Source organism: Rhipicephalus microplus, chromosome 8, assembly GCF_043290135.1.
Source record: "Rhipicephalus microplus isolate Deutch F79 chromosome 8, USDA_Rmic, whole genome shotgun sequence".
Lineage (NCBI taxonomy): Eukaryota > Metazoa > Arthropoda > Arachnida > Ixodida > Ixodidae > Rhipicephalus > Rhipicephalus microplus.
Window position 1 is genome coordinate 97,941,147 of NC_134707.1, and position 14,822 is coordinate 97,955,968.

At 48.0% G+C, this 14,822-nt stretch overlaps 1 protein-coding gene across 1 annotated transcript in view; it reads left to right on the forward strand.

Annotated features, from left to right (window-relative positions):
* LOC119165110 (uncharacterized) overlaps window positions 1-14,822 on the forward strand; it is a 123,064-nt gene that overhangs the window by 54,612 nt on the left and 53,630 nt on the right. The gene's annotated exons all lie outside the window — the stretch shown is intronic.

Sequence of the window (14,822 nt, forward strand, 5' to 3'; positions counted from 1 at the left end):
CATTCAGCGAAACCTCTAATGAACTCATGCATGCTGCGTGGCAAGCAGGTCCTCTAAGAACGAGCCAATGCATTGCTAAGAAGTCCTGCTGCAACACCGTTTACGATTGATATCCAGTGCGATGAGTCTACCTACTTAATGTAATGTTGTGCTAAAGAAGCTTGGAATCGCGTCTGCTGTTGACATCTGAATCGTGCCATGAGTGGCGGCTGTGAAAGCCGGACTATTGCAAAGCGCTGAGGCAGCTGTTGAGTAGTCTGGTTTGTTGGCTTGCAGACGGGTTGTGCGTATTTGGCTGATTCACATGATGGCGAAGTGGGCACATCGCCACTGCGCTTACAAAACTCACTAAACGATATGTTTAGGCTTCTCATGTTGCATACACCGACGTTATTTTTTTGTTAGTGTAGAAATTTCGACTGATAACCCAAGCTAGGTTAGCGTTTGAGAGAGCCACGCAAACGGGTCTCGACTGCACTATCGTGTTCAATTCTTGAAGGCGAAGCTCAAGCTTCTTTCAACTTTCTATTACTTTTTAGGAGTTATCGCAATGTTGAGCATCAAATAATTGGTCTCATTTAAAGCAATGCGAAGCTCTCATAGAAAGGGGAATCGTTATCGGGGACAAGAGATGCTATGGGATGTAGCTAGCCGTAAAATTATCATGCATAAAATGGGACCATGTCGCGCAGCGCAGACGAAATTCAACATTATGAACAGGAGCGTTTTTTCTGTAGTGGCAAGAGAATGTGATTATGATGAAAACGACAATAAAGTTGTCGAACAGGTGGGCGCCCCATGGCCCTCTCACATCCAGTGGAGAAGATGACGTTGGTCATCGAAAAGCTACAACCTACGAATCCAGAATCCAAAACAAGGTATTACAATACCTTGTTATGCACAGTGCTAGATTCCGTTGCATGAGGAGGAGGAAAGAATTTTATTTAGAGTCCGGTGAGTTGGTGGGGTGGGCCAATGGTTCGCCTAGGTTGCGGCCAGAAGTCCTTGAACCCTTGGGGCTTCCTCAGCCTCCTGGACGGCCGGCCAAAATATGATCTTCGAGGACGGGGCTGAGCATTGAGGCTTCTCAGGGCGCGCGAAGGCTGCCACCAGAGGCCACATACTCGTTATGGGCACAAATCCCTCCACATTCCCATAACATATATATGCCCCAAAGTGGCTCTGCAGTCACAACACTTGCATTTGTTCGTTTTGTAAATATCGGAATATTATGGGCATATAAAGCACGCTTCTTCATCACCTGCATAAAACAATCATAAACTAGTGTTCTCCATCTTCATCGCTAGTGGATATGGCTCTTGAGTCGGTTCTGCGCCTCGGAGGTGACTGTTTTTGGCCACATCTTCTAGGCCTGATAAGGGCTTGTAAAGGACTCTGTCGCAAGTGGTGGAGGTGCGGGGTAAATAAGCGCGAGTGCAGGGTTGGGATCCGTCCTAGTTTGTAACTGCCGCCATTTGACAGGCTGTATCTTTGTTAATTTTGGGTGAGGGGGTAATAATATGCTCCTCTGTAATCTATAATGTTTAGTTATGTCATCGTATCTGGTAATTCTGTCTTCCCGAACCCACTCGTGTGCCACGCTGTCAACAGTGGAGGATGCTGGGGCGGAACTTGAGAGGGTAGCTGGGTCGTTGACTCCTCGGGCTGCAACATGTACAGCCTCGTTGTTGTAGTCTCCCGTGATGGCGTGAGCACCTGTCCATATAATGTATTTGTGTTGCTTGTTTGATCCCCTCCAAGTAGATTGCGCCGTGCCTCTGGTGAAATTCGGCCGTTGGCAAAGTTTTTCACTGCCGCTTACGAGTCACTGACTATCAGGGTTGCATCTGTCTGAGCTACTGCAAGCGCTTGGCTACCTCTATCGTTGGCTCGGTACTTGTGGTCCGTATCGTCGCGCACGTCGTACAGCGTTTCTTGCTGTCAATTGCTGCCGTAAATCCCCGTCTGCACTTGTATCGAGCATTGTCAACGAAAACTGCGTCCTTGTCATTACCAGACTTTTTTTGCATTTGCTTTACTACAGTCTCCCGTCTGGCCTTATTGTGTTCGGGGTGCACTTTTTTTTGGCAAGGGGGCTATCATCAATGTTTTTCTGGTCTCTCTTGGGATGTCTACATTGACGGCGTGTTGTGTGTGATACGTTACGCCTAGTCGCTCTAGGATATGTATTTAAGCTCGTGTCTTAGAAAGACGTTCCTAATGTGCCGTACGGTAGCCGCAATGAGCTCATATATGGTATTGTGCAGGCCAAGTTGTAGCAGTTTGACCGCCGGCGACAATCCTCTTTTCTTAAAGAGGATTGTCGCCGAGCTACGAGGGAATGGCTACACAGAAGCGTTCATCCGCCGGGCGTCACGCCGTTTGTCGAGACGACAACCACCGCACCGCGGAAAGACACCTGCAAGCGACACACCGCCCGACCCCCTTTCCGCCCTGGCCACACCACCGCACACGAGAAAAACGAAGGCGCCAAACAACCGCGTCGCCATTCCATATGTGCCGGGCATAAGTGAACAGCTCTCGAGAGTCCTAGGAAAAGCCGGGGTCACGGTAATCCACAAACCTGTTTCGACGCTCGCTCGCTTGCTACCGCGGCCGAAAGACCGACCTCCGAGGGAGCTACACCCGGGCGTTGTCTACAAAGTGTCGTGTTCTGGGTGTCCAGCCTGCTACATAGGCGAGAGCAAGTGTTTCCCGGAAAGACTGCGCCAACACAAGAACGACGTCAGGAAGATGGAAGTGCAACGTAGCGCTCTGGCGGAGCACTGCGAGAAGCACGACCATAAAATTGACTTAGACGGCGCTTCTGTTATTGAAACAGAACGGAATTTGGGAAAGAGGCTCTTGCTCGAGTCTTGGCACATTCAGCATACGCCTGCCAACGTGAACCTCTCGCTGGGATCAATGCCTTCGGTGTACGTTCACGGTCTCCGAAACGTGGTGGAAAGGGAAAGGCGGAGCCGTGGTGAGAGAACACGACGCGACGACACTTCCATGACCAAGACAGTCACCCCCTGAGGAAGGGACCGAGTCGATCTCGAAACGTCGGACTCTATGTGAACTGTGGCTGGAGCAATTTGAATTTTCTAAACCTTTCTACCCAGCCAGACAGATTGCTGTCAAAATGTTTACGTTCAATCGTGAGATGCGTGTAATGTGAGAACATGACTACACGCCACAGTCAAGGCGCTAAAACATTTCGACATGACGTGGTGCGCGTGCTCGCCAGCGTTCATTTCGTCGCGTTACGCTGGCGTTGCCACGCCAGGCGCCGGTCTTGCCATTAGAGAGTTTAGTACTGCGGAATGGTGCTACCTACGCATCACGCAAGCGCCTTGCGTTACGTGGTGTCGCTTGCCACTAATCGGCTTTTAGTACGCCGTAGTACCCGCGTACGTAACGAGCGTGAAGCGTGTTGCGCCAACTGGTAGATCAAAATAGAAGCACGTGTCGTTGACAGCCAATGTGAGCCAATCCAAGTGTTATAGCCAGATTATGGCCATATTTTAAGCCACAGCACCGGTTGCTGCTTGCCTTCGGTGCCGCCATTTTGCCAAATCAAGTCTCGCGCTGTGGCGAGTTTGTTCGAGAGCGGCGCGATCACCTGATACGTACGCACGCACCCATCTCATGCATGCGTACGTAGCGGCTGCGTACGTAATGCGATACGTGCGCGTTATGGTCTGCGCGTGCGCACTACGCAGAACGTGGCGTCCTTACGTACGCAACGCCGCTACGTACGCAGCATACGCATTACTAAAACTCTCTACTTACTCGCAGGCGCACGCCACGCTGCGTTGCTTTGATGCATGCGCTTTTCAGCGCGTCTGGCGTCCTGCCGTCATGAGTCATGAAAAAAGCGAGACGCAGTGTTGTCTGGGTAACAAAGCTGCGTGAAATGCGGCATGCCGCATTTTGCGCCCTTTGTCATCGGGCCGCGCTAACGGACGCTGGTTTCACCTGGCTTCCGACTATAGAGTGCGCGGGTTTTGCTAACGTAGTGGGACGCGCTTTGTTTTGGACTTGCTGTCAGTGGGCTGTTCTGCAGAAAATTGCCCTGTACCTACGGATGCCACTCGTATAGGCAAATTTGTCCCTGTTTTCGGAGTTTTCGAGATTTTCCTATCAACGCCGTGGCGGAAAGGCTAGGCCTATCTCCTAGGCCAAGCCTGGGCCGCGTCGCCGGGCGTCTGGCTTGCACCTGGTGACCGTGGGCCTTTTTCTTTATTTTATTTATACATACTGCAGCCCCTATTAGGGCTATTGCAGGAGTGGACATACAAATGATCAGGTGATAACAAGTAGAAACAAAAACATGAGCATATGGCACAAATTTGTGGTTCATAGTACTACAAAAGATACAGAATGAACAGAGCAAGGGCACAGAAAGCAAAAGAACATGGAAATAACTCGCAATCTCCTGTTTTTAGGCTGAAGATAGAATATTACGTCGAAGGAGAGACTATAGCGCCCGAAGATTTTGAAGAGGGTGAGTGGGCTCCAGTGCTGAAGGCACAGGACCGATTTAAGAAGACTCTGCATGGCGACAACGCCAAGAGTAAGCCTTGCGAAACGGAGACCGGCAGGGTGCAAGACGAACGGAACGCAGCAAGTCAAGCGGGGGAAAGCGCCGGTGTGGAAGAAACGTGGACCATTTCTCAAGTTGCCAGCCACGGATTTCAAGGTTGTGTACAGGCCCCAGAACTGGGACTTGAGTGTTGTGAGAGTGAGAAAAGTCGGATGTGCACTGAGAGCAGCAGCGCGTCTATCGAGTGCAATTGCCGCGGAAGAAGACATTGTGTGATTTAATGGCACAAACAACACGTTGACGGTGAGCACACCATGGATAAATCGCAGTGGGGCATATGCGACAGAAAAGACGCTCAAGCTGGTCGATCGTGACCTGCCGGTTTTGGCGTTCGTGGCGCCGTTGGAGAACTCCGTGCGGGGAGTGATTTACAATGATTATGAAGAATGTCCAGTGGAAGAAGTTCGGGTGGTATTCCTGAAGAAGGATGAAGGCATAGACATTCTGGACGCGAGACCTCAGCGAAAGTCAGAGGCGATTCAGATTACGTTCGGGGGAAAACGCATACCCCGACAGGATACTTACTGGAACTGTCTGTACACTGTGATCCCGTATAGAAATTTAGTCGAGAGCTACGCACGCAACACCAACAAAAAGGCGAGATTGTCAGGCACGGCCTCCCTGAACGAAACCGCTCGAGAGAGGGAGTTAGCAGTGTTGGTTCAGCGACAGGGAGATTTGATTGAAAGAATGAAAAACAAAATTGCAGAGATGGAACGCGCACTTAGAAATGACCAACGGCAGGGAACACAGGCACCAGCAGTGCAAGGCCTACAGAAAGCGACGCAAGAGGCGTCTGCTCGCGTACAGGAGAGTGCAGCTATGGGAGTGGAGAATCGGGGGACAGTGAAGCGACCACTGCAAGGGGATAAGGAAGCTAACGGAAAACGATTAGCCGAAACATCACCAGTAGACATGCCACAGCCTGTTTTTAGGTCACTAGTCTTAAGTCGGATGTAACTACACTTGCGGATAAAGTAGGCAAACAAGGAAAAAGACAGGATAGGTTGGAGGCTCCAGTCGAAAAGATCGAAGCCAGATTAGACACAATAGAGGAGCGTCTCGGCATGCTCTCCAGTGAATTTAGGGATTATGAAACCCAGGTCATGGGCATGTCTCAGCAGCTTCATACTCTATTGGAGGCAAGCCTGCCTCCCATGGGTGGCCAAGTGTCATTAGATATCCTGGTGCCTCATCATGGCGCCTCGAAAGCAAATGGAGGTTTGGCAGTGGAGCTGCTGGGGCTTTCGTCAAAAGCGAGGTAACCTGCAGTTGCACGTACAAAATCTGGACTGCAAACCAGACAAAATAGCCTTACAGGAGGCTAGTGGTTCCGTAAAACTACCTCGATTTAAGGCATTAACAGCGCCAGGAATTGACTCAAGGGGTGTATCACGCGTCTTCACAGCCGTGCTAGTCCATCGTAACATCACTGCCATACAGCATTTCGTAAATAACAGCAGAGAAGACTATGACCTGCTAGAGATTTTGCCTAAACGAAAGTAGGAGAAGAGTCTCTTTTTACTTAATGTGTATAGTTCTCCAAAAGATAACGGATTGAACTTGCCACAACTCCTGATTCAAACTCAACGGTTAGCAGCTCGCGCTCCGCTTATAGTGGTAGGAGATTTCAGTGCGCCTCTACCGGAGTGGGGTTATATCCGAGCCAGCCCAAAGAGCAATCGCCTTTGGCAAGTTGCCCGGGATCTGCGATGGACGCTGTTAAACAATCCACAAGATCATACGAGCATAGGCAACAGCATAAACATGGATACCTCTCCAGACCTTACGTTTTTAGAGGCATCAGTGCAAAGTGGATAACACGAGACAAGCACTAAAAAGTGATCACTATATCCTTTCCACGACGTTTAGCGCTGTGAAGCATAAAGACAAAGTGAGGGGGCATAGAATTACAGATTGGGACAGATTTAGAAAAAACAGAGCAGACACTGCAAACGGGAAAATTATTTACCTAGACGCATAGGTAGAGGCGCTCAAGGATGACGTAAATAATACCTCGGTAGAAGTGCCAGTCGAGCAGGAGGAGTTTACCGCTGACTCTACGCTTTTACATAAGTGGGAAGCGCATGCGCGTCTCTGGAGAAGGGGAAAGAAGCGAAAACGTAATGGCGTCCTTCGCAGAAGGACTGCCAAGTTAGAGCGTAAAATCGAAAATTATTCAATTTAGTTGCGAGCAAAGTAGTGGGGCCAGATTTGAGATCGCATGAATTGACAGTTTGGATGCAAAATGTCATGGCAGCTGTTAAGGCTTCTTTTGGACCCGGCAGCAACAAAATCGGCGCAACGGGAACAAATGAGTCGGTCAATGCAACAACATGAAGGCACAATTGGGGAGTTTATACAGGAACTCCGGAATCGCTACATAACTTAGGGAGTAGACGGTTGCTTACCACACTACTCGGGGGTGGAAAACTCAGAACTAGATGAAGAGTTCACAATTGCGGGGGTAAAGTTTGCCATGGGGCAGCTGCGTACTACGTCTGCCGCAGGTCCGGATGGAGTTACTAATAAAATGCTGAGAAACCTGATTTCAAATCGGTTGGGCGATCACTGACTTGATAAATTAGTATTGAGTGGCCGGGGAGATCCCAGCACAATGGAAGCATGCTAGAATTATATTTATTCCTAAGCCTGGCAAGAAACTCTGCTTGGAAAACCTGCGCTTTATATCGCTGACATCATGCGTGGGCGAATTGATGGACACATGGTTCTCAACAGGTTTAAGAATTATGCAGAGGACGAGGCCATTTTTCCCCCAACTATGATAGGTTTCAGGTCCAATTTGTCCACACAGGACGCCATGGTACAGTTGAAACATTCTGTAGTCGATCCCGGGCATGGCAAGGGCACCAAAGCAGCATTGGGGCTTGACCTGAATAAAGCTTTCGACAATGTTTTGCATGAGGCAGTATTGAATAACTTGTCATAAATTGGCCCAGGGTACAGGACATTCCGCTACATCAGATCATTCTTGGAGCGCCGAACCACCGAAATTTCAATAGGAGATATCTAATCGGACTCTTTTGCAATGGGAGACAAAGGAACGCCTCAGGGTTCAGTTTTGTCGCCGTTTCTGTTTAACCGCGCCTTATTTAAAATACCGCCGAGGCTGGGGGAGATAGCGGGACTCAAACACACATTTTATTAAAATGATATTACTCTATAGGTAACCAGGGGTAGTGACGCGCATCTGGAAGAAACACTACAACAGGCAGTTAGCATTGTCGAAGAGCTGGCAGGCAGGCGGGACTTTCATGCTCTCAGCCTAAGTCCGAGCTCTTGTGGTTCGGGAAAAACCCAGAGGGCTACATGCAAGACACTATATTCCGCCACCGCCTTTAGAGGTAAAGGTAGGGGGTAGGCCGGTAGCTGAAGCTCAAATGAATAGGATTCTTGGTCTATATCTGCAAACTAACAGGAAGAATAGGGTGGCCCTTGAAAAACTTAAGAGCACGGTTAATGCTACTGTCAGGCTTATCAGAAGAATTGCTAACCGTAAATGTGGGGTTAAAGAAAAAGAATTCTGTAAGCTGGTACAGGCGTTTGTGCTCAGCAGGATTACTTTCGTGACAACTTATATGAAGTTGGATGCTGCAGAAAAAAATTGCCCGCAGCTTCCCTCGGGGGAACACTGAGGAGGATGCGCAAGCATGTAATTGGTTAACGGGTGTTAAATTGCGACTTACTTGGGTCGATGGCTAAATTGGTTAACGTGGTTGTGAAATGGGGTGTTAAATGAGTGAACACGTACGGCACGTATGCGAAAGGGCGGTGTTTAATTTATTGCGACGAACTTTGAGGACGATGGCTTTGTGGTCGGTAAAGTAAAGAGTGAGTGGATCTGGTTGCATCGGTCGTAGGTCGAAATTTGCAAAGACGTGGTCGATGCAGGTTCCGCGAATGGTGGTCGGCTGGTGGTGTTTGCAGTCGTCGTGCGTTGCGCGTTTCAGCGAGTGTCGCGACGCCATGTATTCGACTATCCAATCGTCCTTGATGACGTCGACGTTGAATTCGCCAACTAGCATGAACGGTCGATGTTGCGGTTGTTGTTTTCTGTAATCTTGCACGGCCTCGTCGACGTATATATACAGCGCGACGGCGCATGCGCTGTCAGCTGTCAAATGGTCTCGAAGGAGAAGCAAGCGCGCGGCACAGATGGCGACGGCGCGACGGCGCATGCACTGTCAGCTGTCGAATGTTCTCGAAGGAGAAGCGCGCGCGGCACAGATGGTGGGCGACGGCGCGACGGCGCATGCGCGCGCGTCAGCTGTCGAATGTTCGAGAAGTGGTGCGGACGGCGCGGACGGCGCACTACAAGGCGCGAGTATAAGATGCTTCCGCATCTAAAAGGCAAGGTCGAGGCTATGATCGGCAAGCTTACAAGGCAGCGCTTGGGCTGCCTTACAACGCGCCTCCAGAAAGGCTGTTAAAGCTAGGGGTACACAACACTCTGGATGAGTTATGGGAGGCGCATCTGGTGATGCAGCACGCTAGGCTTTCGACAACCAAATCGGGCAGGATTATATTGGAAAGGATTGGCATTGGAGCAGAGGCTCCCACTGGGGACACTAAAGTTCAGGTGCAGCGAGAGTTACATAAGGCCCTGTACATAAAACCTTTCCCAAAAATATCCACCTCATTCACCATAAGCAGCGCAGGCAGGCAGGCAAGAGCCAGAGCTTTACACGTTGAGTACGGCGAGTACAAAGCGGCAGTCTCTACAGATGTTGCTGAATATAAGCAAAGATGCTTTTGTGATTGTGGCGGTGGACAGGCGGGACGCTTGGCCGCCTCTGAATCGGTCAAAACCCACTCTTTACAAACTGCAGAAAAAGCGGCCATAGCGCTAGCTATAACTAATTCGCAGTCGGACCTGATTCTCAGTGATTCAAAGACAGCCATCGAAAATCTGGCGAGGGGCAGAATATTGGCGACTGCCGCACGATTTCTGCGAGGGGCAACGGGACGAGAAATTAGAGAAATAGAAATTGTCTATGTACCAGCACACTCTGGGAACCCTGGGAACGAGACGGCTCACCTCAATGCTCGAGGTTTCGTCAGCCGGGTAGGTGAGCCACGAGTTCCGGGGAGGTCCGCGAGAGATGGGCAGGTGTCCTTTCATGACATTACGAATCATTATAAACTAGAGCGGAGGTTTTCTCCGCTCCGAACAAGTGGTTGACTAAGGCGCAGGAATGCGTCTGGAGAAAACAGCAGACACGATCTTTCCCCAACCCTTACGTGTTGAACCAATTGTACCTGGAGGAGATAAGCCGCAATGCAAATGGTGTCAGGTTGTGGCAACATATGATCACATGCCACCACCGGTGGATATTATGCGTGACTCCTCTCTTGAGCACTGAGAGGCCGTCTTGACCAGCTCAGACCCAGTCCAGTTAAGGGTCGTGGAGTGGACCACACAAGTTGCCGCCAACCTTGGGTTCATGGCCATCTAACACGTAATTATCCGCAGCTGCTTTCTGACGAAATAAGTTTTACCATCGATTGCTAACGTAGCGTCGCTGGGCCAGCGTGCGCGTGCCTCAACGCTACATTGAAGTATTGTGGGCCATTTAGGATGAGCTCACGGCAGTTTTGCTCGCTCCACATATACCTACCTCGGTGTTACGTGACGTCTATGGATGATGATATAAATGCCTGGTGCAAACGTGATAATCATGACACGCGTGATACCACGCTAATAGCATGTTCGCGGCCGTTTTGCTAGCTCTACTTATACCAAATTTGGTGTCATGTTACGTGAATAGATGGCGAAGGTAAACGACATATCCAAATATGATAACCATGACCGAAATTCGTGTATGGCATCATTTAACTCCACCTCGTGACGTTGTGCTGATATTAAAGGGACATATCAGCATTTCTCTTTCGTGCTTCGCATAGCATGCATTGCAACTGTACGTGCGATCTGCCAATGTTTGTATGATTGAGTTATTCAATTGCTTTGAGCTTAGTCAGCAGTCAAACTAGAGCCAGATTGAGTAACATAGGCAATAATACCAAGCCTTTGGCGTAGCTGCACTAACCATCTCAATTTCCTCCGAAACTAGGCCCCCTATCATAATCTTTGCCTTCCTTCCCGTCAGGAAATTACTCACGTAATTGTACGTCTGTTGTACCAGTTATAATCGTTTACCCTTTTTTGCATTGTTGCTTGTGTTACACTATCCAATGACTTCTTGAGGTCTAACAATAGAATGGCCTTTGTCGCTGTTCCCAGATCATCTATAATCTGACATTTTAACTGTAGCAATGCGTCCTGCGTTGAGAGGTTCCTTTTGAATCCTATCAATGTGAGTTGGAGTGCGTCCCGGTCCCCGAGATAGGTATTTACCCCCTCCAGAATTACGTGCTCCATGAGTTTCCCCACGAAATATGTGAAAGATATGGGTCTCAAATTCGCTACTTGCAGTCGTTTACCTTTCTTGGACGTAAACATGATTTTCACCGTCTTTCAGTGTTGTGGAATCTGTTCTGCCTTACATGATTTCTTAATGCATTCATTTACCTTCGCTTTGGACTCATCATCCAAATCGCCTAGCGTTTTATTAGCTATGCCATCTAGTACAGGTGCTGACTTAGTATTGAGTTTTTGCGTTGTGTCCCTCACTTCTCCCTCACTGATCTCGTTGTCTGAACCATCATATACCATCCCTTGTAATCAAGGTTTGGAGCGGGAAGCGCTTGAAAGATGTATGTTTTCTTAATTTCATGATAAAATCTTGTGATTTACCTTGATACGTTTGTATTACTGATTATATTGTGCTTTAAGGTCAACTTGCTCCCGTCCGGGTTTAACAAAGGTCTAAGGATGTCCCACGTTTTCATGATTCTTATCTAGTTGTCCATGTCATGCCATTTTTCCTACCACTGTTGTCTGCACAGCTGCTGGGCGTATTGCTCTATATCCCTTTATTCAATTTACCTATTCTTCTACGAAGAGTCAGGTTGCGTTTTTTTCTAATTGTGAAGCATTTCTAAGCGAACTTCGGCGACTTTACGCTTATCTATCTATCTATCTATCTATCTATCTATCTATCTATCCATCTATCTATCTATCTATCTATCTATCTATCTATCTATCTATCTATCTATCTATCTAATCTATCTATCTCTCTATCTATCTATCTATCTATCTATCTATCTATCTATATATCTATATATCTATCTATCTATCTATCTATCTATCTATCTATCTAGCCGCCAACGACTTTTAGCTCTCCTGGCCGCTTCAATAAAGGTATCGGCACCAAACTTGGTATGGCATACCATGACTGTATGGAGAACGTATTTGACTAGTTATAACATGAAAGTCATGACATATGTGTCACGAATGTCATGATTTTCATTTCATGGTCCTGCTGCTCTTGCGGTAGTTTCGTTCACATAAAATGCCAAACTACTATGGTATGACATGATTGCATGGTGAATGCAAGCGAAAAACTAACATGAAAATCATGACATGCCTATCTTGGAACAACACGACTACATGCCACGCTCATGATGCCCTCGCGGCCGTTTCGCTTGCGTCATATATACATCAGTTGGTATTACTGTACGTGAATGGCCGACGAAAGCATGGTACTGGTGCAAACATGATAATCATGAGATGCGTGTCATGTAACAACTTGACTACATGCTAAGCTCATGATGCGCTCTCGGCCATTTCGCTAGTTTAAGAAGTACCAAACTCGCTAATACGTGATTCAAATGGACGAATTAAGTAAATGACATATCAAAAGATGACAATAATGACATGAGTGTTATGTCACAACATGACTACATGCCACACTGATAATGTGCTCGTGGCCGCTTCGCTAGCTTCACATATGCCAAATTTGGAATTTTGGGACATCAGTGAATGAATAAGGTATGTGGCTGATGCAAACAAGATAATGTTGCGATTCGTGTCATGTGAGAACATGACTACACGCCACAGTGAAGGTGCCATAATATTTCTACCTGACGCGGTGCGCGTGTATGCCGGCATTCATTTCGTTGCGTCATGCTAGCGTTGCCCCGCAAGGAGCCGGCCCTGCGATTTACTCTTAGGCGGTATGAGTAATTGTTTGTCAATGTTTTGGGGAATTTTGTATTTAGCATTGGTGAGCGAGGTTAAGGTAATTCGGGTAGACGATAAAATGTGGTGACCTGGGTTAGTCTATAACTTGTGGGGGTGTACTCGAAACCCACCACCTAATTCTCTACATATTATTAGTATGGAGCAGTTGGGAGGCTGCTATGTGCAGCTTGGCGCCCGAGGTCCAGGACCAGATCTTGGATTGAGCCAAGAGGGTAGCGGAGACCTACGCTGGGTAGGCTTCTCTGACGCTCCACCACCGCACCTTTCCCTCTTGGGATGAATAGTGTTTTTCTCCTCCTCCTCGCAGGCGCGCGCCACGCTGCGTTGCTTTAACGCATGTGCGTTTCAGCGTGTCCAGCGTACCTACGTCACAAAAAGAGAGAGACGCAGTGTTGTCTGGGTAACGCATCCGCACGAAATTCAGCATGCCGCTTTTCGCACCGGTTGCTGACAGGCCGCGTCGACGGACGCTGGTTGCGCCTGGTGTCAGACTGTAGAGTACTCGTGTTTCGCTAAGGTAGCGTCGCTGTGCCCAGCGGGTGCGTACGTCGATGCTACGTAGGAGTATATTGGGCACTTCATGATACGCTCGCGGCCGGTTCGCTAGCTCCACATAAACCAAATATGGTGTTACGTGACATCAATAGATGACGAAATGTATGACTGGTGTAAACATCATAGTTCTGGCACGCGTGTTATGTAAGAACATGTCAGCATACCACGTTTATAGCGTGCTCGCGTTCGTTTCGCTGGCTCCACCTGTACTACATTTGATATCACGTGACGTGAATAGATGACGAAGTAAACGAAACATCCAAACCTGACTATCATCACGGAACTCATGTACGGCATCATTTAAATCCACCTCTTAACGTTGTGCTGACTTTAAAGTGACATATCAACATTTCTCCTTTATTCTTCGCATATCATCGATTTTCACTATACGTGGGATCTGCCAATTTTTTTCAACCTCCATTGTAACACTTTCTTAGCTATCCACTTGTGGAGAAGCTCATTATCTACAGACTCTAACTGCGCTTCTGGTAGCAACGTTTGCGTAGCTGCCTCCACGTGTCCTTTTCACTTTTCGGTCTTTTCCTGAATACTCTGTATCATTTCGTCGGGCTCTTCTCTCATGTTCCTGAACTTGTCCCAGTCGACAAGTCTAAGTTTTCTGCCTTTTTCTTCCGTGTACCTGCCTTCACCATTATTTTAAGTATAAATGATCGTGTCCCAAGTCACGTAGCGTGTTGGGCCACTGCGTGTCGAGTATGTTTTAGGCAAACGTCAAATTTGGCGTGATATCCACGCAAATGCTAGTATCTGTACTCGTAGAAATCGATGGATTGGTCGAAAGCGTCTGGCCCTCCTCCTTCGCGTCCAACCGCAAGTTCCTGCCTTTCCGAGTTTTGATCCTGTGTCCCAATGCACCTTGCGGGCGTAAGTATTGCCTCTAATCACTACCCCTCGGTTGCCCGTTATAGCAAGAATTTTGGAAAACAACGTGCAGAATTAGTGTTGTCTGCATTTAGAACTTCTGTAAATATTTATTGTGAAAAACTGACCTCAGTTTTCCGCATGATTATGAATTTGAGGAGAATGTGAATTATTGCCTTAATTTTCATGTCGTGTTGCACCACCGCGTGATTTCGCATAACCAACGTTGTTATGTCTTCCCATAGGCACTGCCGAATGACTTGTATCCATACAAATTGGCCCACCCGTGAGTTTCATGCAGCAACAGAACATCCGAATTGATGGTGTCTTAAACGTGTTGCTGCAAAATGTATCGTTTGAAATTATATCCTCAACAATCAATTGCCAAACCGTTTAGCTATTTTGTCTGTCTATGGTGGTGTTTACAGGCTCTCCGACCCCTCTGTAGGCACCGAGGTCCTAGCCTACGGTCTAAAAGATGTCTTCCCTGGGCCTCTGTCACTTGTCTACGATCTCCATATTGCTAGCTTGCACTGTAAACTAAATTACACCCGTATAAGTGTTTTATAGTGTCTATATTTCACACCCCTACACCCTGCGAAATGGGTGTATCAAGCAGGACTACACCTATTACCGTGGGCGGATTTCCTA